Here is a 25,806-nt window from a genome sequence, read left to right on the forward strand (position 1 = left end):
GAGTATCTGCATACGGGCCTGTGGTCCTCATGCACGATCTCGGTTTAAAAGGAGAAGGATCTAATCAGCTGTCCGTTTGAACCCGGAATGAAACGCATACCTACATGTAATCGTAGGTTAGAATTTTACGTAGATGGTAAGATGGTGCTAAGACCATTATAACTGACAGCGCCTGACCGATCTTTGTATGCACACACCCTCTGTTAAATATTTAAACATTAGAACAAATAATGGAAACATCAGGGATCATCAACATCATAAATATACATTCCACTACTGTTTGAAGCAGATCAATAAAAAATAACTCATTTAATCGAAATATGAAATACTTTTATTCAAATAATATTGAATTATCAACCTATTTATCTAAATTAAGGTATATTTACATTATACATTGCATGAGAACACAAAAATTGGGTAATTGTTCAATTATCACAACAAATGAGGAATATAGGTATTTATTGATTTTTTATGAAATTATATTTTAAACGTTGATTATTATCTGTTTCTATTGAATGACAAGAATTAAAAAAAATTTATGGAAAAAAGAGCTGCTAGAAAAAAAATGATTTTGTAGCGTATGGTAATGTTTCAAGGCTTGAGATTTCTTGTTTCTCCATTTTGTCACAAGAATAATTGCATTTTAATATATTATTATTCTTGATTCAATATTATTTATAATAAACAGAAAATAAAATGTTTGGTATGGTCTATACTAATCTTAGAATATGGAGCCATTATGTTAATGTTGGTTCTACTTTGGACATTTCTGACATCGTCAATTTGAAAACTTTCATGGAAAATAGTATACACGAAATGATGTGAAAAAGATACAGTAGGCCTGCCATAATGTATTGTAAATACTCTTATTGTTATCAACCAAGATGAATCAACTCCAGAAATGTAGATTCAACTGGAATTTCAGAACAAGGAGGAATAGGTACATGGAATACAACTCAGGTGCAGCAGATACCTAAAGTTGAGTGTTTTTTTTAGTTTCAAGAGTGATGTGAACAATACATTTTTCCTCTACTCACATTAACGAGATGAGCGGGCAAGTATAAACACATTTTCTAATTTATTCTAAAAGGAAATTTGAGTGGGCCTATGTCTTGATTATGATTTACAAACCAATGGATTGGATAGGGAAGCTCATACCTACTCGTAACTGTTTTTAAAACAATATGAAAAATTGACCGATACTACATAGAAAACCTAAGAGAAAATCGAACACTGTATTCAGATATATTGCAGAATTTCTCCATTATGAAATAAAAACATTCTGTGCAAATAAAAGATTACCACCACAGCGTGTTTAGGTGTTTTTATATATACGATATACACCAGTATATCAGGTTTTTACCTCTTAAGAAATTTTTCCAATAGCATTATAGGCTCTAAAAGAGCCTATCACGGCTCGTGTTTGAAATTCCGTTAGGGTTGGAAAATTTGACTATATTTATATTTATATCAATGCTACGGTACCTATTTTGTTAAATAAATCATATTATTATATTTCTCCTCAATAATAATAATTTTCTCTTTTACCAGTTTACTACAAATAAGATCAAGGAAGAATGAAAGCTTGTTAGTCAACTATTGTTGATATGAACTCTTTGTTTTCCATCTTTAGCTCATTTCTAGAGGAATAAAGACAATATAATTATACCCAGGCTAGGTGGGTACGGTACCTTATTGTAGATTGTAGTTTTTTTAGGATTAGCCGTTCAGTAGGTTTTCCTTGAGTCATTACAGAATAGACTATTATTTTATTTATATATCTATAGACTCTATATAGAGTAGTTCGAAATATATGTATCTATTTCCGATAGTCTCTCATATCCACAGTGAAGAGGTGAAACCTAAGATCAATGTCAAAGTAAATGTCTTTTATATGTCGTTTGATGTGCGGTATCTACTAAAAATATAAATAATACAGTCTATATTGTCAAGAATTAGAAAATAGTCAGTCAGTAGGTAGGTAGGTAGGTGAGAGTAGGTATATAGGTTAAAGTTATTTTGTAGATGTGATAATAATGAGAGTCCAGGTAGTTGAAAATTAACGTCCGTAGTAGTCATTTAGAAAACAACGATATTTTTATTAAATAAAAATAAATAAATAAAAATGTTACAATATGCTGTCATGCATTTTCAAAAATAATAGAAATTTGAATGCTGTCAAGTTATACTCAGTAAACAATTCAAGTAAATAAGTCAGTAAAGTCAAGTAAATAAGTCAGTAGAGTCAAGTAAACAAGTCAGTCAAGTAAAACAATATAGTCATTAGTCAGTAAACAATTTTCAATATCCAACAAGTTAAAGGTAGTCAACAGTAGTTGGTAAAAATTCAAGTACGTAGTCAGTAAACAAGCAAACCAATACCGTACGGTAGTATTAATAAGTAAACAAGTCGGGTAAAAAGTCAGTACCTAACAATAGTATAGTCGATTCAATTTGAATGAACAAAATGATTAAAGTTGATCAATCTGCCTGAAAATGAATTCAGATAAAATTAACTTGAGTGAAAACATAAATCTTCCAATAAAAATGTGTAACATTGTTGTCAAAATGTTCTGTACATTGAAATCTCAGTACCTACGGTGATTTTAGTCAATATTTTATTATCTTTTAAAAGTGGTCAGTCAACGTTAAAATTTTGTATGAAACAATAATAGCATATTATGAAATTCCCATGGTTCTAGTGCCTAGGAATAATAACAAATGCAGGAATCAAGTTTCACAGTCGTCATTTTCATTACGGTATGTCCATTTGATAGAGAAATTTTCTGAACTCATTACAACAAAGTTATAAACAAAATAAATTGCTTAACATTAAAAATGCATATTCTAATCAACAATATAAATGTAATGGTGCTACTTTCATCCTAAGAGTAATTTACAACATGAATAGTGATAAGATAATTTTTAAAACAATTTTCTTAATCTAAGTGAATATAGATATTTAACAAGTGACAAACTTATTATTTTACATTTTTCCTTCAACACATCTGCGTAAATCATACAATCAAGAAAAGTGAGATATCCTTAAAATATATGATACAAACTAATTATCAATTTATTTAATAATATTTATAAATGTAAATCTCAAATAACACTGAAATGGTCTCTAAATATAAGAAAATTATTACACAAATTGATCACCCATTCATACATTACGATAATTTAACCAAACTGAGAACTTTCTAAGAAGTCATGAATGAAATATAAAATGTGAAGAAATGAAGTTTTTTATAGCTGCATTCCACCTTTTGATGAGATCAAAAATGTGCTCAGAATCGCAATATTGTAATGGTATACAGGGCCTATTATTCGTTTCTATTTTATTTTTTGAAGACCCGTATGTGGGAGCTGTACTAATGTGTTTTCCATAAGAAGACTTGAATTCTGTAATAAGTTTCCTTTCTCAATTTCTCGATGTGAGAGTTTCTAAAGTCTCTCTCCTTAAAACAGATGCGTCACTCTTCCCATTCACTCACCTTGTTCTCTAGGTACATATTTCACCACCTTTCTTTCGTAAGGAATATCTAAGAAAATAAAAAGCCATTCACTTCTAGAATTAATCATCTTGATCATCATTTTTCATAGTAAGTCTTTAGTTATATTTTATGTCCCATTAAGTTTTAATTTTCATCGAATGTCGTTATCGTCATTGAGTTGTAAAACGTCTGTCATATATTTAGTATAGTTTAGTGAAAGTAGTCACAATTCCAATGTTTTATTCGTCTGTGAGTCATCGTGTGGTACTGTATAGGTGTTGTCAGTCAAATATGTAATTTTTCGTTTTGGGGATTTAAATATTAATTATTCAATTGCCAAGTTGGTTTCAAGTAGTTTTAAAATAGTCTCTAAATCATTATGTCATTTATAACATCCATTCCCTCTAAACTAATCTTTGGCATCTCATAAATTACGATTTTATATGTTTATATGAAACATTCATTTATTCACTCAATGTTAGTTATGTAAATTATACTTTATTTATTTTATATATTATTAGATCTACTCTCAATCATTTATAATCTAAAAAGTTAATGAAAATCTAAGAAATTTGATAACTTAAACTTTCAAACAGCCAACATAGAGGCGATTTCGCACTTTTCATTGAAAAATCAACTCATTATATTAGTAATATCTTATACTTTTTGAAAAGATTTTTCAAATAAAGTTTTTGTAAGCGAATCTCTCGAAAAAGATTCCAGGAGATATTTTGAAAGAATAGGATAATATATAGTTTTGAAAGTTATAGTAAGTCAAGTCAAAGTCATAATTGTACAAGTCTATCCTATCACCTATGTCTAATGTCTTGTGAGTGACGTGAGTCAAATTTGTACTTCTCATGTCTTGTCAGTTTGTCTAGGCAGTCATTATAGAAAATAGAGTCAACCTATCCTTAACCCCGTTTAACATCATACTTCACTTTTCCAAGTATTATATAATATGTTCAAATATATAGGTTCTACTGCTTCATATACATTTTGTGATTTAGAGTAAAAGAGAGTTATCATCGAGGCCTGTAAGGGCCAATCAAGTATTGGTGCATTTATAAGATTTTTCGTTGCCAATTTTTAATGTCATCGAAAAGTGCTAAAATTGTTACCGGTTACCTGAGAATGACTATTTTATAAGTCTTCAGTCATTCAATTGAAGTCAGAACCATGAGTCAATATATCATCAGTAAATATGAAAGTCAATCTGGAAATTTGTCAAGTCAGTATGAAGTGAATGCTTTAGAAGTCTGGTGGATAAGTGTTGGTGAAAGTCGTGGTTGGTAGTAATAGTCAATATAAAAATTTGTCAGTCAATATAGAAGCGCAGTGTTTTGTCGGTTCAGTAACTTACTTTTAGTCGATTTATTAATAATGTGACAATTTGTCAGTCAAAATGAAGTATTGTAGGCCTTTATTCTTTAGAAGACTGGATGATTCGGTAGTAGCCTATTTCTAGTGGAAGAAGATATTGTTTATAGTCAATATGTCAATCAATATGGAAATATGTCAGTCAATATGAATTTTGTTAGTCAATAGAGATGTATGCTATAGATGTAGAAGATTGGACTTTCAGTTGTTCCATGTCAGTCAGTATGACGATTTGTCAATTAATATGAGTTTATGCCCTAGAACAGGTCCTTTTTCAGTATGGGAGTATAGTTCGTATGGTATTGGATGAACATTTCAATAAATGTTCAGTAAATAGTTGTCAATCTGAAATGTGTTGTCCGTTGTCAATATGAAAGTTAAAAGTCAATTGTCAATATTAATGTCGTCATTCAACCATCACTTTTCAAGTCATTATACAAGTTTCAAGTACAGTATCATTTTTCAATCATTTAGGCTAATTTTCAAACCTCTCATCCAGTAATTCTGTCGTATTTAGCAATTTTAGGATAGTCTAAAACAATAATAAATGGTCATGTTTAGTAAAAGTAAGGCAAGTTTATCTGCAAATCTATTGTCAAATCGAAAACGTTAATTTGTTGAGAATCAAGTTGTCTTTTATTTTTCAGTTGAAAGTAGGGGTAGTCTTCTAGTCAGTTTGCAGTCAGTCTAGTTGGTTATTATTATTTCCTCTTATTACTGTCAAATGTCATTGCTTTAATTCAATATCCACAAAATGCAATATTTTCATGTGTGATGTTTGGAATCAGAATTTTGCAGGACTAAAAGTATGAACGCAAAAATGTTAAAGTCTCGAGATTTTATCTTGTCTTGCATTTTTGTAAAGTTCCAAGTAGAAATACCCAGCATAAAGTTCTGTGAGTTGTCATTTTTACTGTCACGTTTACTGTCGTTTAGGGTAGTTGCCAGTGAAAGTCAGTCAGTCATTCAGTGAAAGTTTAGTCTCTTAACTTACAATAGTTTATTGAATGAAGCATTATTCAAAAATGGGAATAAATAAAATTTTAGAAGCAAATAAGAAAAACAGTGAATCTAGTAGCAAACAATGGTATGGAATTAAGTGAAAAATGTGGCTCTCAAGCAGCAATGTGCACTTTTGAATTAATGTAGGCCTAACTTATTAATGAAAAAAAAACTTCATACTGAAGATGTTAGTTGCATAAAAAAGCATTCAAAAACTTTTAAATCTCCATAGACATATTTGAAGGCAAATGAGTGTCATATCAATTAAAATAATGATGAATTATTGTTATATTATATCCTAATAAAATTGGATACCTTACTCAAATTAATTATAAATATCCAAAAGTATACAATCCTATGAGTGAGCTGCCACTTGAAAAGCTTTAATATAATTTAATTATTATAAGTTAATACACATTAGAATTATATTTACTATATAATTCAATAGGATATCTAAAATTACATATTAAACTATTCACTACTGCACATTACAGGAATATTATAACTTCTTCTACAAGCTAATATTATACAATATCCACGTCTTCAAAACAGTCACTAAGATACCTACATTAACTTGTGAGTTGTGTATTGTGTAAGTCTAGTCAGTCGTATAGTATTATTTTTAAATTTTCACGAGTAATATTGTCAAACAACGACTGTTGAGTGATAAGTCAGTCATACTATATTGTCAAATTGTCAAATAACGTCATGGTCAGAGTCGTCAGAGTTATGATGTTTAGTGATTGGTCAATCTATGAGTGAGTTTAGTCAGTTGGTCAGTCAGTCAGACACACAGTCAGTCAGTCAGTCAGTCAGACACACAGTCAGTTGGTAAGTCAGTCAGACACACAGTCAGTCAGTCAGACAGACACTCCAGTCAGTGAGTCAGTGAGTCATTCAGTCAGTCAGTAAGTCAATCCAGTCAGTCAGTCAGCCCTTGTAAAGTGTTCACGAGTAATATTGTCAAACAACTAGTCAGTGATGAGTCAGTCTTACCTATTGTCAAATTTTCAAATAATTAAATGGTCAGAGTCAGAGTTATGGTGTCAAGTTATTGGCCAATCGGCTAGTGATTGAGTCAGTTAGTCAGTCAGACACAGTTGTCACTTATAAGAAAATCTCATTACTTCAGTAAGAAACAAGTGTTTCGAGTCAAGATTTTAATTCAAAAAGTAAATGCATTTTGTATCCATTCTAATAATCCCTCTGCATTAAAAAACGATTTTATTCTTATAGTTTTGGCTAGAATTTCGTTTCAGCTCACTTTCCTCAGGGTGTCCTTTGTCAGGATTTCCTCATCTCCCTCGTTCTTCCATCCTCCAAATCCTTCCATCCTTCTGAGTCTGTCTGATTTTCCATTCAATTTGGAAAATCTTCTAATGTATCATATATTTTTGGATAAAATTGAACAAAATTATGGGATAATAGTTTCACACAAACCAGTCATACCCATTACGTTTGAATGTCTCATCATAATATTACTGCTTCTTCTATTTACAAAAATATATCTATTCTCAAGGATTTCACGTCTTATCTTGAAAATTATTATTGTTCGGTGGGGCTGAAGAAATATTTATTCAATGCAAAGGAGTTTATCAGGGTTATAATCACAGCCTTATTCATCCTAATGTATTATCGGGTATTAACAGATCCAATCGTATCAAAGTTACAGTACAATATACATTTGGGTTCTATTCTAGAGCCCAGCTCATATTTTTTAACGAATCATCAATATTTGCAGATATTCTATTAAAGTTAACAATTTCTGTATTGAGAGGAATGATAAGTAGGCTACTATAGATTGTTGAAATAACCATCACTATTATAATATATGTGGTCTGCAGACAAGATCTGATTAAAAAAAATCTATTCCAAATTTTTACAAAATTCTATTCCATTTGTAGTAGGCTACGGTACATCATTTTCCATGAAAAAATCTTATTCAGACTATATTCAAATAATATAGAATTGGTTACGAAAGGCACATCCAATCGGATTCAACACTTTTTTCAAATATCAACATAATCACATTATGCTTTCTTGATTGTAACCCTTCTACATCACACTACTGTATATTAGGGAATTGATATGGGTTCATATTCTTGATTTTTGTGAAACATATTCGAAGATCTTATATACAAGACTGTATCCTACTCATTTGTGAGTTGATGTTCTTCTTTTTCTGCCCATTTTATGTGAGTCGAAGAACCACATTTCAACTGAACACTGGCAGGTCTGGCGGATATTTGGGAATCATTGAAGAATTCCCCGTTAAAGGTTCACTGTACCTTTCGGTTTCACGATGGTGAATAATTTTAGCTCGGTGATGTTGACGAACATTTTGTCTTGCTTTGTAAACTTTCGGCGTTGATGATGATTGATAGCAGCCAGATGCACTTCTCTGCACTAGTTCTTAGTCTCCATGAATATCCTGAAACAGAAAATATACATTTAATAAGTATCTAACTTTATTTATTAATTTTTATTACATTTTTTAGAATTCTTTTACTCGATGCAAGCAGAAGCAGCATTATTCAGGAGAGTATTATTGTAGTAAAGCATTGTTGTAGAAGAGAATCATCATAGACGAGCATTTTACTGTGGAGTATTTAATGTAAAATATTATCATTGTAGAATCGAAGAGACTTGAGATGTCAAAAAATCCACTTTATTTCAATGAGAATAATAGTTAAAATAAAGTGAATTTTTAGACAACATCTCAAGTCTCTTCAGTTACCGTATGTAAAAGTTCCACAACATCAATATTAACTCTACAAACATTATCATTGTAGAAGATAATTTATTAAGAAGATAATAGCAGTTGTTAGGTCATGTCAGAGGCCCTGAAATTGATCAGTTTGCAACCGGAAAACTCTGACAGACACCAGACCTGAGTCAGCCAGGTCACTCAATATTATTATTATCATCAATCAATTATTATAGAACATTATTTTGGAGGAGAATTACTCGTATATTGCTGAAAAATTTAGCGTAGAAAGAATGTTATTGAATAGATTATCAAAGAAGAAGTGTTTCAACTGCTAGTCAGTAATTTATAAAATATTAGGTGAATTATTTAAAGTAGTTCTTGATGGCATCCAATATTTATGAAGAATTTTATCATCGATGAATTAATGTGTGAGAGAGATCATAATCATATCAGTTTTGAAGAGCTTTAGAAAGAATAGAATCATTATAAAAGGAGATTATAGTGGAAGAGCACTATATACCTACTTCTGGAAAAATCTTACTTTAGAAGTACAGTATTGGCATACATTTTATTACAGTATTATATTATTGTAGAAAACAAAAAATAATTATTATAGAATATTTTAATATTTAAGAACAGAGAGGGGCCTATAAAAATTTCTCCAAATTGAGACAAAATTTTTTGTGGTGGTCTAGATCACTAGATGAACTGAAAACGTTCACTTTTGTGACTATATTTATAAACTCAATTTTGGAGAATGTTAATCAAGGAATGTCCGATAGGCCTACTGAGCATCTGAAATGTGAAAAGTTTAGAGCTTGATTTTGCACGGGTAGCTTTATTTCCAATGTCTGGAATTAAATCATTTTGGACAGGTTGAAAGTAATTTATTCCAGTAGATGAGACTTGTGGCCACACAAGGCAAGCCAACTAACCGATGCTCAACTTTCATGCCTCTCTCTCTCTCTCTCTCTCTCTCTCTCTCTCTCTCTTCTCTCTCTCTCTCTCTCTCTCTCTCTCTCTCTCTCCTCTCTCTCTCTCTCTCTCTCTCTCTCTCTCTCTACACATTATCACTTTCATTCAGGGGAAAGCAGGTCAACATCTGGAACAACAACAACAATGAATAAGAAGGGAACGGGGAAACTTGACATTGAATGTTGAATACTTGAACACAATCTATAACCTCGATCTCATATGACTTCTCTTTGTCTCTGGTTATAGCCTGAGTGGTTAGTTGTTACACCGGTGGTAATCTCAACACAAACCTCCTAACAACTTTTACCAATCTATTCAATTGTCAAGTTTTTCACATAGTTTGTACAACAGAGAAAAATTTTTATCTGGAATAATGGCTGAAAAAATATAATAGAGTCAAATCAAACAATCCTTCAAACATTTAAACTCAAGTTTGGATTCTGTAAGTTATTCTAAACAACTATTAATAGCAAGGAACTATGAGTTCGAAAGATAATTCTTGAACGTTCAAAGTCAGAGTTGAAAAAATCCTCATAATATGTAAGAATAAGGACTTAAAATTGCGCAAGGACTGCATTTCAAAGCTACGTTTTCTCCTGGAGAGAACATTTTTATCTATCTATTTAGGAGACATTGTTGAAATTCAACGAACGTCTTATTTATACAGTCATGTGAATAGATCGATATTGTCCTTTTTTGGAACACCCCCCCCCCAATTTGCTTTGCTTTGGAGCCCCCCAAGAATTTCAATGATGTATATGCTTCAAAGCCCAGAGGGGGCTGTGAGCACTCTTGCATTATAATAATAATTATATCACAATAATAAAAACATTGTTAAAACATACCACGGCGAACCAATCGTCACACAACATTTAGTTATCTACTGATAAGTGTATCTCATATTTTATAGTTCTTCAATATTAGAGAGGTGAGTCTCATTTTTTATTTTAATAAATATCGATTGTGTTGAGAATGAAGCCCATATATATGACCTTGAACTTAGGGGTCGGTTTCGGGAGAGCAGGTGATGATGATAAAGATTAGAGGTGAATCGACCTACAGTTTTGGGTGAGTAGGTGAGTTCCGAACTACCATCTCCACCAAGGAAAATTTAAAATTCTCGTATCATGAGAGTGTCTAATAGGGCTAATACCATTTGAGTAGGTAAATTTTTTGTTACTGAGGATGTTCCACACAGACTCGTATGTGTGAACTCAACTCGACGATATAAGCTAAGAGTAGTAGACAGCCTTGACCTTTTAAGACAACGTGGATGACCTTGTCATGCTAGTGACTATGCCTGGCCCAGTAGCACTTTCTATGCGTACAAATAGTACTGTAATAGAATTGGTATTGTGAAGGAATATGGTCGTGCCATGTTACTACCACTAATGATGATGATGATGATGATGATGATGAACAATGCCACTGGCGACATGCCATCAACCCACTTTCTTTGAAGACAGTAAAGTCCATCGTTATTTCATCTACTACCATTCTCATCAGTGCTCTCTATCTCTCTCGCTCACGTTTTTCTTTTCACTTCAGCCTACTTTCTATCACGTTCCTCTCCTTCGCACTATAATTTACATTACAGTTGAATCTAAAACCGTCTCAAGAACCACGAATTCTCCAGCCTAATCTGGTATGAAGGTCAGCGCTGTACATGAACTTCAAGATCCGGATTAGGCTAATGCTGCCCGGATTGTAGTGTTTGTACACTGGACACTGGACTCTGAGCGCCTGTGATCCATGAACGGCAAAATGGGCTGATGGTTTTTAGTTTCAAGCCATCTCTCAAGTTACATATGATGTATTAATTACAAAGATTCTCCAGAAAAGAAAATTATGTCCAAAGGTTAGTTCCTCTACAAAAAAGTTTATCAAGAATATTTTAACCGAAAGTTTGAAAAATACTGTGGCATCCTATTCGATATTCGGTTGGGACATTCTCAAAAAGAGGAACAGATTTTTGAAATTATTTAATCACGAAATTTTATACGAAGAATCTCGAGACTCAAGCAATTCTCCCTTAGGGAAACTGCGCCCTTAACACGCCATAGTGCGACAAACTGAGAGACAGTAGCACAGTCCCAAGATGAATCGAATTGAATTGCTGCCTTTATTAAAAACCTAGGAGGGTAAAGTTAGGGCGCAGCCGGCCCTAATATGATAGATAATAATCTAAGATGCATAGATCCAGAAGAGTTGTTGGAAAGTGAATCATTTCTCTATTTGTCTACTGCCGGTCTATGATTGAACGAATCAAACTACACAACTCAGAGCGAACAATATGAGATTTTCATACTTGGAAACTTCATTTTCATTTTCAGACAGTCGACTTCACATAAAACCACAGACTAGTTGATCTAATAACTGGCTGGTTAATCAATGATAAGAAAATCAATTAAAAATACTCAAGACAACGTCTAGTCATACGGTTTTGAATAAGTAAATTAAGAGATTTCTGGGACTTTGGTGGTATTTATCCCTATATACAAGAGTGCTTTCCAAAAGTTTAGAATCACATATCACATCATATTTCATATCAAATATGTTCCTTGTTCTTCGAGTAGAGATATCTTGGATTTTGTGAGTTGTGACTTCCTAATTCATGGATTTTGAATGAAAAATTTCAATCTGAATATTCCGTTGGTAAAGTTATTACTAATTGAAAATTGTACATAGCTATTTTAAAATAACTTGAATTATTCAACTTAGTTGAAACATCTATATCCTGTTCCAGTAAATACGAGTATAATAAAATCTTTTTCAATATGAATATTTAATAATAGAACAGCAGAGGAAGCTTGTCTTCTCTTTACCATCAATCACCATAATTGAACGTTTGTCATAACGTTTGAAATCCCTAGATGAATGAGAGAGGTCTTGGCTTCTAGCCGGGAGCTGAGATAAGATATTTTTCCCCCAGTGACATATCTCGGAGACTTGATAAAAATATAGTCCTGCTTCATTTCTAACTTCGAAAACTAAAACATTGTATTCTTTCGGGCCACTAACCGTTCTTGAGCTTTCTGCCGCTTCACAAACTGATAATTATAATAATCTGCCGCTTCACAATCTGATAATATAATAATCCGCTTCACAATCTGATAACTGAATAATTACTGATTTTTATTAATCCGATAATATTGCAACTGATTTTTGCTTCTCACAAATAAAAGAATAATACAATATATTTATTTCTGTAGATTTATTTATTATAGGTGAATAATATAAGGCGATTATAATAATAAGCCAATTTTTTTCAAGTTGATACAGATCTCTTCACAATCGAATGCTTCACAAAGGACGCTTTGGATATGTCAATGTAGTTAGAATAGACTCAAATCATCAGCTATTTTCATTATTTTGGGATCTATCAACCTTTCCATGCTTTTGACTATCATAATATTGCTACAACAATTAGCCTAAGTATAATTGCTTGAAACTAATTATCAATTCTTCGTTTATTTTTGGTGTTCCTATATTTTGGTGTTTATTTGGTGTTCGTATGTTTTGGTGTTCCTATTGTAAATTGAATTTCAAGTTGTATATCCAATCATTCTATTCTAATACAAATAGACCTATTGTTTATCTCTATACGTTTTGCCCAAGAAAAACCTGTTTGCTTTTCTTTGAATTCATTTTTTTACAAAATTTGGCAATTTAATTTGAAGTAAAAATTCATCCAACCATTCTATTCTAATACAAGTAAGCAAGTGTTCATTACCATAAGGTTTTCTCCAAGACATACCTATTAGTGTTTCTTGAGAACTCCATTTGAAGAGCATTACCATCTAACAATGCTATTATAATTCAAACATGCCGTTTTTTTATTTCCGTTAAGTTTTCCTTTAGACATACATTATTGTTCTTCGAGACGTCGGTGGTTCAGTGCTGAAGATAAGTATTTGTCTATCTAAATAAAATCCTGCTAAAACATACTACTAGATGTTTATCAAGAATCTAATTTTGAACTAGTAGTCCTTCAAATCTGATTCAAAAAGGTCTAGGTAGTTCTATTCTCATTAAGTTTTGCCAATTACATTCCTGTTGTTCTTCAAGACCCCAGTGTGAGTGCTCAAGAAAATGATTTGTCTATTCCCATAAAATCTTCCAAGACATACTACAAGCTTTTATCAAGTACTTAATTTCGAAGTAGTAGTCCATCAAATCTGATTCAAATACGTCTACTTTTATGTCCATACAGTTTTGCCAAAGACATACCTGTAGTAGTTCGAGATCCTAGTGTGAGAGTGCACAAGTTGGGTAGGAAGCACTCTGCTGTGGTGAGGTGCAAGATGAGAGAGTCGAGAATCGAGAGGTGACTGGGTGAGGCGACCCAACAGCAACTAAACAGATCTGGGTTTGATGCTCGTCGCCCGTAACTGAACTGTTTTCAAGATGGAAGCTTTCTATTTATTTTAAAGAGGAGAAAACGCTCCATTAGTTCTTTACATTATACATTGCCTCCTTCTCCTGCCTCATCCTTCTCCTCCTCCTCTAGCTCCTCCTCCCCTCCTTCGGTCCAGAGTGCCATTTGTGGGTCGCTCCAGCTCCAGGACACCTTTCCTTACTTCCACTTTCCCCTGGAGTTGAATTTCAACTGACATCCATCCACCCACACCACAGCCTCCACTCTACTTCTCAAGTCCTTTGCTCTGCTCTTTCTCCTCTGGCAGAGAGGAGTTACGAAGGAAATTATAGAAGAACGTGTTTATGTCCTCCTTTATCAAAGATGAATTGTTTATGTTGAGTTCTATTCAAATTTGCTCTAGTTTGTATCTACTCTTTCACTAACTTTTTGATACATATTATAGTTTTTAATCAAATTTGCTCTAGTTTGAACGTACCATTTTACTAAATTTTCGATACAAAGAATATGTTCTGTTATTATTCATGAATTGAGTGTTTTTTACTTTCCTTGCCCTACTACCATAGGTAAGGAAAGTATTGCTTTCCAAAAAAAATTAATGTACCCCAATTTCAAGTTTTCTATACGTTTCAAGGTCCCCTGAGTCCAAAAACATGATTTTTGGGTATTGGTTTGTGTGTGTGTATGTGTGTGTGTGTGTACGTGTGTGTGTGTGTGTATGTGTGTGTGTGTGTGTGTGTATGTGTGTATGTCTGTGAACACGATAACTCCATTCCTAATTAACCGATTAACTTGAAATTTTAAACTTAAGGTCCTTAGTGCAGGGACACACGATCCGGCGACATCGCCGTCCGGCGTTTTTGCCGGATCATTTAGATACATTTCAGTATAATAAATGGAGTACAACATTTCAAAATTAACTTACACATATTATGTTGTCGCGTAATTAAAATTATTCCTACCAAATCTCATGAAAATCTATCAAATCATTTGTCTGAAAATGTTGCAATAGCTTGGAACTGTGGTTTAGGCGTATTCAACCTTCTAATTTACGTTTTGCTACAATAAAAAATTGATAAGATACGAAAAAACAATCTTTTACTATTGCGATTGAATTTCCAGCTTGAATTTCACTTTAAATACTGAAATGAAGTGTATCTTACTGGTAATTCTAATAGAACATAATCTCAAGAACTTATGTCGTTGTGCAAAATATCAATGTGAGGACAATGTAGTTGGTGATGATGCTTGAAGCTGAAAATTAGGTCTTTTTCATAATACAAGGAGAATTGTTGTCAGGTGTACCTAGAATATGAGATAGATCGCTATACCTGAACATCGATGTATCGATACCCATCCCTACCTACAACCCTACCCTTGTAACCTACCCTTGTAACCCTACCCTACCCATTTGTAACGTTACAAATGTTAATAAATAAAGAAGTGGCATGGGTGGGGACAGCGCCGTCCGGCGTTTTCGCCGTGTCGTGTGTTCATCTCCATATAGTACAATGCCCTGCTACTGCTTTCCGGCGGCAAAACCGGACGGCGAAGTAGAGAATACCCGGCGATATCGCCGGATCAATTTCTCGCCGGACCGGCGTTTTCGCCGTCGCCGGCGTCGCCGGAGTCGTGTGTTCTGACCCATGCCTTCCTGTGTACTTCTTGCAACCGGACGGCGAAGCTTCGTCCGGCGAAAACGCCGGACGGCGATGTCGCCGGATCGTGTGTCCCTGCACTTATACCATGAGGACCCGACAATAAGAAATTCAATAAAATTCAATTCAAGATGGCGGAAAAAATGGCGGATAATTACTGAAAAACCATGTTTTTCACGTTTTTCTCGAAAATGGCTCTAACGATTTTCTTCAAATTTATACCATGGATAGCTATTTATAAGTCCTATCAACTGGCATAAGTCTTATTTCAGGGAAAATTTCAGGAGCTCCGTAATATTCTTGAGAAAAATGGCGGATAATGACTAAAATATCATGTTTTTCACGGTTTTCTCGAAAATGGCTTTAACGATTTTCTTCAAATTTATACCATGGATAGCTATTTATAAGCCCTATCAACTGGCATAAGTCTTATTTCAGTGAAAATTTCAGGAGCTCCGTAATATTCTTGAGAAAAATGGCGGAAAATGACTAAAATACCATGTTTTTCACGGTTTTCTCGAGAACGGCTTCAACGATTTCCTTCAAATTTATACCATGGATAGCTATTTATAAGCCCTATCAACTGGCATAAGTCTCATTTCAGGGAAAATTTCAGGAGCTCCGTAATATTCTTGAGAAAAATGGCGGATAATGACTAAAAAGCCATGTTTTTCTCGGCTTTCTCGAAAACGACTCTAACGATTCTCTGCAAATTTATACCATGGATAGCTATTTATAAGCCTTATCAACTGACATGAGTCTCATTTCTGAGAAAATTGCAGGAGTTCCGTAATATTCTTGAGAAAAATGACATTTACTAAAAAACCATGTTTTTCACGATTTTCTCAAAAACGGCTCTAACGATTTTTTTCAAATCTATACCCTGTATAGTTATTATTAGCTCTATCAACTGACATGAGTCTTTTTCCTGGGGTACTAATGGGGGGCCCACCCAATCCTTGAGAAATGGACTTTGTAACCTCCTTCTTGTGCATGAGATAGGTAGGTACACGGTTTTTACTTTTTCTTCTTCCATATACCGTGGGTACGGTAGGTAGAGCAGTTTATAAAAAGAACACAGTCATAGTCAAGATATTTATTTCATCTGTAGAACAGCTGTTTTGACGAATTTAAAAAAAAAATCATCGAATTTCACAATTTACATAAAGGAAAAAGTACTCTGAAAACAATTGTATAACACATATACAGTAGTGTGATCGCAGTTGCAAATAATATGTTGCCGTCAATCGTCATTATGTTATTCCCCTAAATTATTCTCGTTTGATAATGAGGCTTATAGTTCAATGAGCAAGGAAAGTTGTGTGAGTGTACCACACCAGATTTTTTTTATCTTTTTACACAAATCTACTCATCTTGCTCCTTTTCTTGTACACTCTCTTCTCTCTTCTCTCTTCCATATTCTTTTTCCACTTTCACTCGTCTCTTTTATATTTTTTATACTCTTTTCTCTCCTCTCTTCCATATTTCCTCTTTTTTCTTCACTCGTCTCTCGTCTGTTTTTCTTCTATTCTCTATTCCATATTTTCTCCTTCCATTCACTGGTCTCTCGTCTCTTTTTCCTTCTCTTTTTCCTCTTCTCTCCCATATTTTCCTTTTTCCTTCACTAGACTCTCTTTTCCCTCTTTACTCTGTTTTATTGCGATTAATTGAACACTGTCCTGATTGGTTCTTCTCTCTCATGGTAACTCATGTCATTTAGATCATGAGTAGATGGATGGATAAGAAAATCTCTTTAGTTCGAATTGTAGATATTTCCCAACTAGCGCTTTGAAACAAGAATCATTCTAGTAGGGATTCTCATTTTTGTCAATCGTGTGAATTCTTCCATTCACAAAATATCAAGTCATTAAAGTGGATTCCTTCATTCACAATTACCAATTAAAACTTCTATCTCTATCTATCTCACTCTTGTCAATAATTGAAAATTTCCATTAATAATCCATGGAAATTCCATATTTCCGAGTATATTTAGTGCATTTTACTTTTGAAGAATATTCACACCAATTCTACCAATAAAAGTAGAGAAGTATAAATCCGTAATGTACCTAATCCTATTCTCCGCTGAGGATGACATACCCATGAACCTTTGACTTTGTGGGTTATGAGATAGATTACGTTGAGGGGATGACATTCCTAAGTGGGTTCCGAACCACAGGGATGTGGCCAAAGTAGATGATGTCAGTTGTTAGAGCTGGCCATAGTCAATCTTCCTTTCTACAGATAACAATTCACGTATTTGACGTTGTCTTACAAGGGAACAAGATATGAAACTAACCGCTGGGACAATCCAATCACTTAAACGAAATATTGAAAAATACCTCTGTCAATTATTGAAACATAATTGTGGAACCTGAATGTATAATACATGGAAGATGAGCAATTTATAAGAGTTGTTCCATAACCTCATCATTTCAAACGTGTGAGAGACTACTTGAATTTTTCCCGAGGTGTCTCTCTTTTTTGTATTGTCTGTTGCCGTATGTACTGAGTGAACAGGTTATTAGGAAAGTGTGTCGAATCAAAGCAGCGACTTGGGCTTGAGAGATAAGGACTGTACTTTCATTGTTCGGAGCGTTACGCCGGATAAATTTAATAACGTGTTTGGAAGAAGTTTGACTAGTACCTGACAGGTAACTGTGTCAACTCCTGGCTCCCAGCTGTAACAGCAACCTTGAAAATGGTCATGGATATGAACTTTTATAGTAGAGTTCAATCACATTTAACGTGTCCAACGAGAATTTTTTCAACGTCCATTGGTTGCCTTAGTGACCTTTTCTGCTCACTGTCCCTATCAGAAAATGTTCCTTGTCTGTATTGAATCAAGTAGAACCCAGAACTGGAAAATTGTTTTTCGATTGAAATTCACGGTTGGCTCCGTGATCGTGCTGATGAGTTGTCGCTTATTATATAAGTTTAGTAAAGATCCATGCCCCTGCTCCTCCCGTTGTAAGGGTGACCTCTTGAAGAGCCGACTTCTCTAAATATTCATGAGTTATTCGACGTTAGAATGGATCGCTTTCCTATTGTTCGGAACCCACCTAAAGCTTTAAGAGAATTCATCCCTCATCATAATTTTTGCCTCATCCAGTCTGAAGATCAGGTGCGCATCACCCTCTGGGAAATTAGTAGGCCATCCTTCAATTTATTAATGATTCATTTCTCCGGTAGGAATAGAAACGATAAATTTCTAAAGAGAGTGAGCGATTCAATGACTAATAGAATATTCTCCACTTAAATCATTATGAAACAATTCATATGAGTTCAATGGCAACGATATTTGATATTGCGAAATATCGAATGAAGTACTATTTTTAATAGTTTTGGTTGTTTGAATTGAATCGATCAAGTATAATGAAAAAATGAATTTCCTCACTGACTAGGATTTACCTTCAACCTATTCTGATTAAAATAATACAATTCAAATCGAAGAAATAACACTCATTTGAAACGAATCTTTCAATAATAGAATTTGACCTTATTTAAGATTTCTTCAATCAGTAGTTTGGATACAAACTTGGATCAAAATCCCATAAACTTCAACAAACTTCCATAGTTGCTTGAGTCAAACACGTGCCATTTCCCCTCTGGTGTTCTACATTGAAATTGAATTTCGCGTGTTTCCCACACACGAGTCGGATGAGGAAGGAAAGGAAAATGGTCCTTAGAAAGACGATTTTGGCCAAATTTAACGTGTTTAGGAAGGAAAACGGTAACTGACAGGAAGGGGAACACATTGGCAACTAGGCCTGCCTATTGCGTGGGCGAAGACGTGCAGGAAATTGAGGAAAGTTTGTGATAATTGGCAATGGCGTTCTCAAAAGTGGGACAGGAAAGATAAGGAGACAGGTTGGTGTCGTCAACATGAGTAATGAAAGGAAAATCTCAACTTTCCTTCACTAGAATTGGAAATTATCGAAAATAATATGGATATTCTCATGAAGAAACCTGTACTTCCATTACTTTTCATGTTAAATTCCTATTAACAAAACCCATGAGATAAATCAATGATGATGCAAACATTTCATGGAGTTGTGAATTCAAGGAAAATTCATTGAAAAATTGGTTATTCATAAATCAACATGAATAACCACTAATACCATATAAATAACCAAATATAATATACCAAATAACCATAATTAAAGAGTGCTTGTAACAATTAATTTAATGAAGTCTCCTCATCCTCTAGATCATCCTATCCTCTCTCTCACACTCATTTTTTCCCTATCACCATCCTCATCCTCATGTGATATATTCCCATCTTCATCATTCTCATTCTCTTCCCTATTACTATCCTTAACATCATATAATATATCCTCATCTTCCTCAAGCAAATTCACTTTTTATATAAGATCATATTTTTATCCTTATTCTCATATAATATATCCCCATCTTAATAAGTAAAGTATTCTAATAGGACTACTTCAATGTTAAATTAATGAAAATTACTAGTAACTTTTGTTATATTTTTTATATAAACACTACAAGTGATCGTAACTAGTCGTTTCTATATAGAAAAATATAACAAGAGGGTACTAGTAATATTATCAAGTAGAAATAAATTACAACTTACAGTGATCACTCAGGCTGGATTCGCACAAAACAGTTTCAGTGAACAGTGAAAATATAATTCCTATAAGTTCTAATGGTATTATTCATACTCACTGACTGGGAAAAGTCCAAGTAGAACTTACGGGAATTATTTATTTTCACTATTCACTGTCACTATTCATTGTGTGAGAATCTAAATCAATGAGGATGAGAGTATGAAACTAATAGAGTACGGTCTCAAGATCTGCGATATATTTACTAGCTATCAATGATTTATCGATGATATTTGACGAACTATCAAATATATGATGATATTTGCTGTACTGTTAGCTTTATTGTGAAGAATAATTACCCTGACTGATCAAATAGTATACATCAATCTCAAAAGTAGACTCAAGAGATTATTGGAAAATACTATGATATTTAAGTTAGATAAGGCGCTATCAACTTCGGCATAAACATCCCAATGAATACCGAATAGTCTCGGGTTCGAATCCTGCCAGGCGCATGGATTTTTAGATCAATTCCCATTTGAAAAAAATAAGGTTGATAGTTAAGCTTGAGCTACGTTAGCCAGTAATTTAGTGTTGTGAAATATAATCTATTCACGTCAGTGCTAGCGAGGAAAACTTTGAAGAAAAAAAGTTCATGTTGCTACACGTGTTTGGTTCCAACCTATGATTATCGCTCTCACGCCACATTTATTTACAATGTTTTACCCGTCCTATGTTAACTGCATTACTTGTCACTACTCTCTCTCATGTTTGATGGATAAGTCCTCACTTTGAAGTTTGCGATTTCTTCGGCTGCTTGACAACAAAAATATTCCGATCAACTTTCATTTTGCAGAAACAAACCTGTAACGACACTGATCGTGGGAAGCAAATCGATCCGAGAGAAATGTGACCATTAATATCTGGCGTTATGATGGAAAAATGAAAGTGAAACTGACCATCCAATTTTGCTACTCCAGTTTTATGGAAACAGAAAAAACTGCTCGGAGCGTAAAATGTTCAATGTTTTTTCTGTCACTGTCCTTTCAAACATTTTTGGACGAGTGAAAGTTTGCTCTTGTCCAACGGTGAGCTGCATATTGTGAAAGTGCATTCTAACTGTTTTCCTTTCCCTGTTTCTTTCATCTGTCATTCTTCTCTTTCTATCAATCTTCTCATCAAATTCCCATCCGCTTTATCTCACTCTACGTTTCTCACTCTTCTACAATCACTTCACTCTCTTCGCTGATAAAATGCATTTAGAAAGATCAGAGCGGCATGCTTTTCATTGCATCAACTGTTCCATTTTTATTCCACTGCACGTTTAAATGTAGCATCCGACCTTCACTGCAGATCTCCAACTACTTTACTGATCTGCGTCTAATTGTACTGCAAACAGAAATAATTGAACATGTTCTACTAGTTTTCAGCCTATCCTATTTCATTTTCAATTGACGGCTTGAAATTTTTTTACGATTTCGAAAATTTAACGACCTTTATTGCATTGCTCATATTGAGTTTACTAAAATAGAAGCTGTATCGATTCTTCCATCCTATCAACCTTTGTAGAGAGTTAGTGGGAAGAATATTTTGAATATTCTTTCCGAAGAATGGACATTGATATGTCCAAAGCTCCGCCAATTTATGTAGATGCATAACAATATTATCCATAGTTATTCCAAATTGCTTTTTTCATATCATATACAGTTCAATAATTATTTTCTTAGTCTATATTATGTAAATTCATCTATAATTGCGCTGTATTATAAGCTATTGTATAAGTGTATAAGCCAGTATATTGTAATCTACATAGATAAAGTACGCAATCAATCAATTAATCCTATTCAAAAGGAGTCAAAATTACTATGAAGAGAATAGCTGAATCCCTATTATTGAAAAACAAACCAACGTTTCAGTACTGTTATCTCAATTATTTCAAATAGAAAATCTTTAATTAAATCTTCCAATTTAAGATAATCTATTCCAAATCTTCCTATTTGATAGGAGCATTGGACTTTTATTAATTCACTGATAAGATGAACTTATATGTTGTATAAATATTGATACATGAACAGTTTAGGGCATAAGCCTTACGTGTCTTCTTGGAAGTATTAATATTATACAATACGGAATAAATAATTAAACTTACTATTCCATCAAATAAAATTAAGAAATTAATTTAAAAGATCGTGACTTGTACTGGTAGCTTTGATGTGTTGTGATTGATGTATTGGAATTATATTCATCAAGACAAAAAATATCTGAAGAGAATTCTATTGATAGTGTAGGGTTGAATTGAATTAAAAAGCAATTAAGAATTGCTGTTTGTATTTTAATCCTAGTAGGGCGAAGTCAGGGCGCAGCCAGCCCTTTCTTACACTCAACCCTCCAATACAATACCAATTTACAAACTAATACAAGAGGTGATTAAGTTGTTCAATGAGATATTCATTGAAAACTTGTTCCATTTAAACAAGGACTAATATTATTCTGAAACTCATGCGGTTGAATAATTTATACAAGTGAAATCTATAAGACGAATGTGTGTGCATCAACAGTGACTTTCGAGTTAGCCTTACTAAATTATTCAATAATTGCTGGTCATGGGCAATGAATTTCAAAGGAAAGAGTTTTATTGTTTTTCCACTAGCTTTCATTTGAAGGAAGAGTGGGCACTGAAAGCAAAATGTTCGGAAGTGGTTGATCTACCCACATGCTCTGACCACCTACAAATGGTCAAACAGGAACCGCTTTTATTGTGGAAGGAAGAATTAGCCCACTCAATATTTATTTTTCAAATTTAATTCAATAGAAAGTAGAAGTAGTAATCTGACTGATGAATATCTTGTTAATATAATTTAAACATTAACAAGATCAGTTATTAATAGTAGAATTTCAATGCAATCTTATTTTTTAAATGGAATATGAATTTTCTAGAAGAGGTAAACGTAAACGAGAAGAGCGGAATGGAATTTCATAAACTAAGTTGAATCTACCCGTATTTTTATCATTTCTAATCGGCAAACTTCTATGATTTTTTTAAAGTGTAACTTAATCAACACAAGCTGAAATTATAGAACAATTTTATAGACACACACATTTTTCCCAGGTCTCATAGTTTAGAAGCAAGCATAATAACTGGAAAGCAATGCGATAGAATCTCCCATGTAGAATCTACAAGAACTTCAATTGTAAGAGAACATGTCATTGTCAGAGATTACAGCTCCGATGTGACTTTCAATTAAAGAAATCTCTCTTCCTCCAGATGTTAGACAGCGTTGTACCAGAAGTCAACTCGCAACAATGACTATTGACTAATTATAGGGAAATTCAGCGACCGCTTCAGGAAAGATTTCCTCTATTGTTGGGTACACTCGATCGATCTTCATTGGACAATCTATTTAATTTAACGGACAATACATCTAAACAAAAACGTGCACTTCCTCTCTTCGCTGCTGATAGACTGTGTTTTCACCATCAGAGACACACCATGTCGAAAATGAAGTGTAGCCGAAGAATGGAAAGCATAGCTAAATAGTTTGACAGCTCAGGTTTGAATTTCAGATGACTTGTAATGCTTAATCGATTCAGATTGTCCTCCTCAATTGAAGATGGAGTATTCAAGGATAATACCAAAGGAATAGGATTTTATACATGGGATAAATATTTCTTTGATAATATTATCGTTGAAAAATATGTGGAAATTGGAATTGTGTGCTCTTAGCTGGATCGTGTTTTATCTTCTTCATATATTATCTTATTAGATTTGAGTTGGAATTAGATTTCAGAAGCGGGCTTCAAGCGGTATTCATTCCTATTCCTATATGATAGCCTGAACACTCCAACCAAAGATCAAAATCATATATTATTCCTTGATATACCTGGGTTGATTATTATCATGATAGGCCTACTGAATTATTTTGGTACTATGTTATAAATTATTTGATTAATCATATCACAAATAGTTATTGTTGCATGCCGTTAGTCTTGTGACTAATGTAATGAACAATTTGTCCTGATAAAAATGATGTATTTTTGAAGAATGTGAAATAGACAATAATTATCATAATTAGAATGATGAGATCCACATCTTAAAATTGTTGAAAATAGGTAAATTTCAAAGAGAAAGAAGTGATTCATTAATGAGCAACAGGGCGTATATAGATATTGAAATAATATCAATATTTTTTGAATCACTGAAGCACCTTTTTAAATACTATTGCATTAATGTTCTGCATAATAATATCTTCACAGAATGATTTCCTATTTAAACTGAATTAATAAAGGATAAATAAATCCCATTCCAACTTCATTTCCCCAAATATTAGTGAATTCGAGTTCTCTTTGAGTTTCTCATTTTCTCCAATAAATTACTCAACTTTGCTGATGGCTAGATAAGAGTTGCTTTTCCACAGTTTCGTGTTTAGTGTACGCTATGTAATTTGCAATTGTCTGATTGCAATTTTTACATAACAGAAACCGAAGAACTCGGAATCATTGTTGTAAAACGTGTAAAGCTGATAGGTTACCGAGTTTCCATTAAGTTAATTGCATAATTGCAACAAGCCGAGAACCGATTGAACGGTGTTGAGTTGCGTTTTGGATGAAGAGTTCGGACTATTTCAAGTGCAAACTGTCAGCATTAATTGAATGGGAAGCATTGGTGTTATTCACAAGGATTGCTGACAGTTTAAAGTGAGTCTCGTTGTAGCGAAGAGCGATCAGCTCAAGCTTGAAAAAGAGATCGACAACAAAATTGTCTTCCTTCCTCCTTTTTTTTGTTATCGAACAATTGTTATGTGTCGATGTTTACACGCATAATTATTCCTTTTTTCAAATTCCAATCAGTCGGCTTATTGGCAATTTCAAGCACGAATAATCTGATGCAATTTTCAGAGAAGGAAGCACTCGTTTCAAGGATGAATGAACGGCCTATATTAGAATGTAACTTTTTTTTTACTATTTTAGAAATTATTAACCAAATCTCATTTCCAGTCATCTACAGTCCTTTCAAAAGGTTTGGAGAGATAGGAATTCTGATTTCGGGAGACGGAATACAATGAAAAATCCCCTGTATTAGGTGTCCTTAAAAGTCCTCTTCGATACTCAACTCAATTCCTCAATACTTACCTCAATTCCTGTTGAGAGAATAGATTGAAACATAGACTACAACTAGCAAAGTGTAAATTCATACTTTGTTGAAAGGAATATGAAATCCTAAATTACTGTTAAAAGTATGTTACTTTACGATCCAATATTGGAGATGATGTAACTCAGAGTTTTCAAAACTTCCAATGAATTATTCATCAGTTAGCAGTTATAAGCAGGAAAATCCAATGAGAAATATTTAATATTATAACAGGAAACTCTATTGCTTCAGATATATTTTTGAGCCGCAGAATAAGCTTGCTACGTATAACACAGGGAATAGAGAAGATACAATTCATATTGCTTGAAATTATCCATAAACTCATTACTAATTAATCGGGACGTTGGATTTTATTGGCAGCTAGTTATAGGAGCTTATAATAGGAGCTGGGCCAATCTAGGAGTTATGTTCTCAATATTCAAATCTGTTTATGGTAGAGTATTCGAACATGAATTTCTTTTAAACAGTGGAATGAATGGCACATATAGGAAACAT

At 33.4% G+C, this 25,806-nt stretch overlaps 1 long non-coding RNA gene across 1 annotated transcript in view; it reads right to left on the reverse strand.

Moving 5' to 3' along the window:
* Positions 1 to 308: 308 nt before the first annotated feature.
* Positions 309 to 25,806, reverse strand: part of LOC111055822 — a 41,678-nt gene continuing 16,180 nt past the window's right edge. The window contains exon 3 of the long non-coding RNA XR_005571989.1: positions 309 to 8,310. This is a non-coding gene — a long non-coding RNA (uncharacterized LOC111055822). The remainder of the gene's footprint in view (positions 8,311 to 25,806) is intronic.

Source organism: Nilaparvata lugens, chromosome 8, assembly GCF_014356525.2.
Source record: "Nilaparvata lugens isolate BPH chromosome 8, ASM1435652v1, whole genome shotgun sequence".
Lineage (NCBI taxonomy): Eukaryota > Metazoa > Arthropoda > Insecta > Hemiptera > Delphacidae > Nilaparvata > Nilaparvata lugens.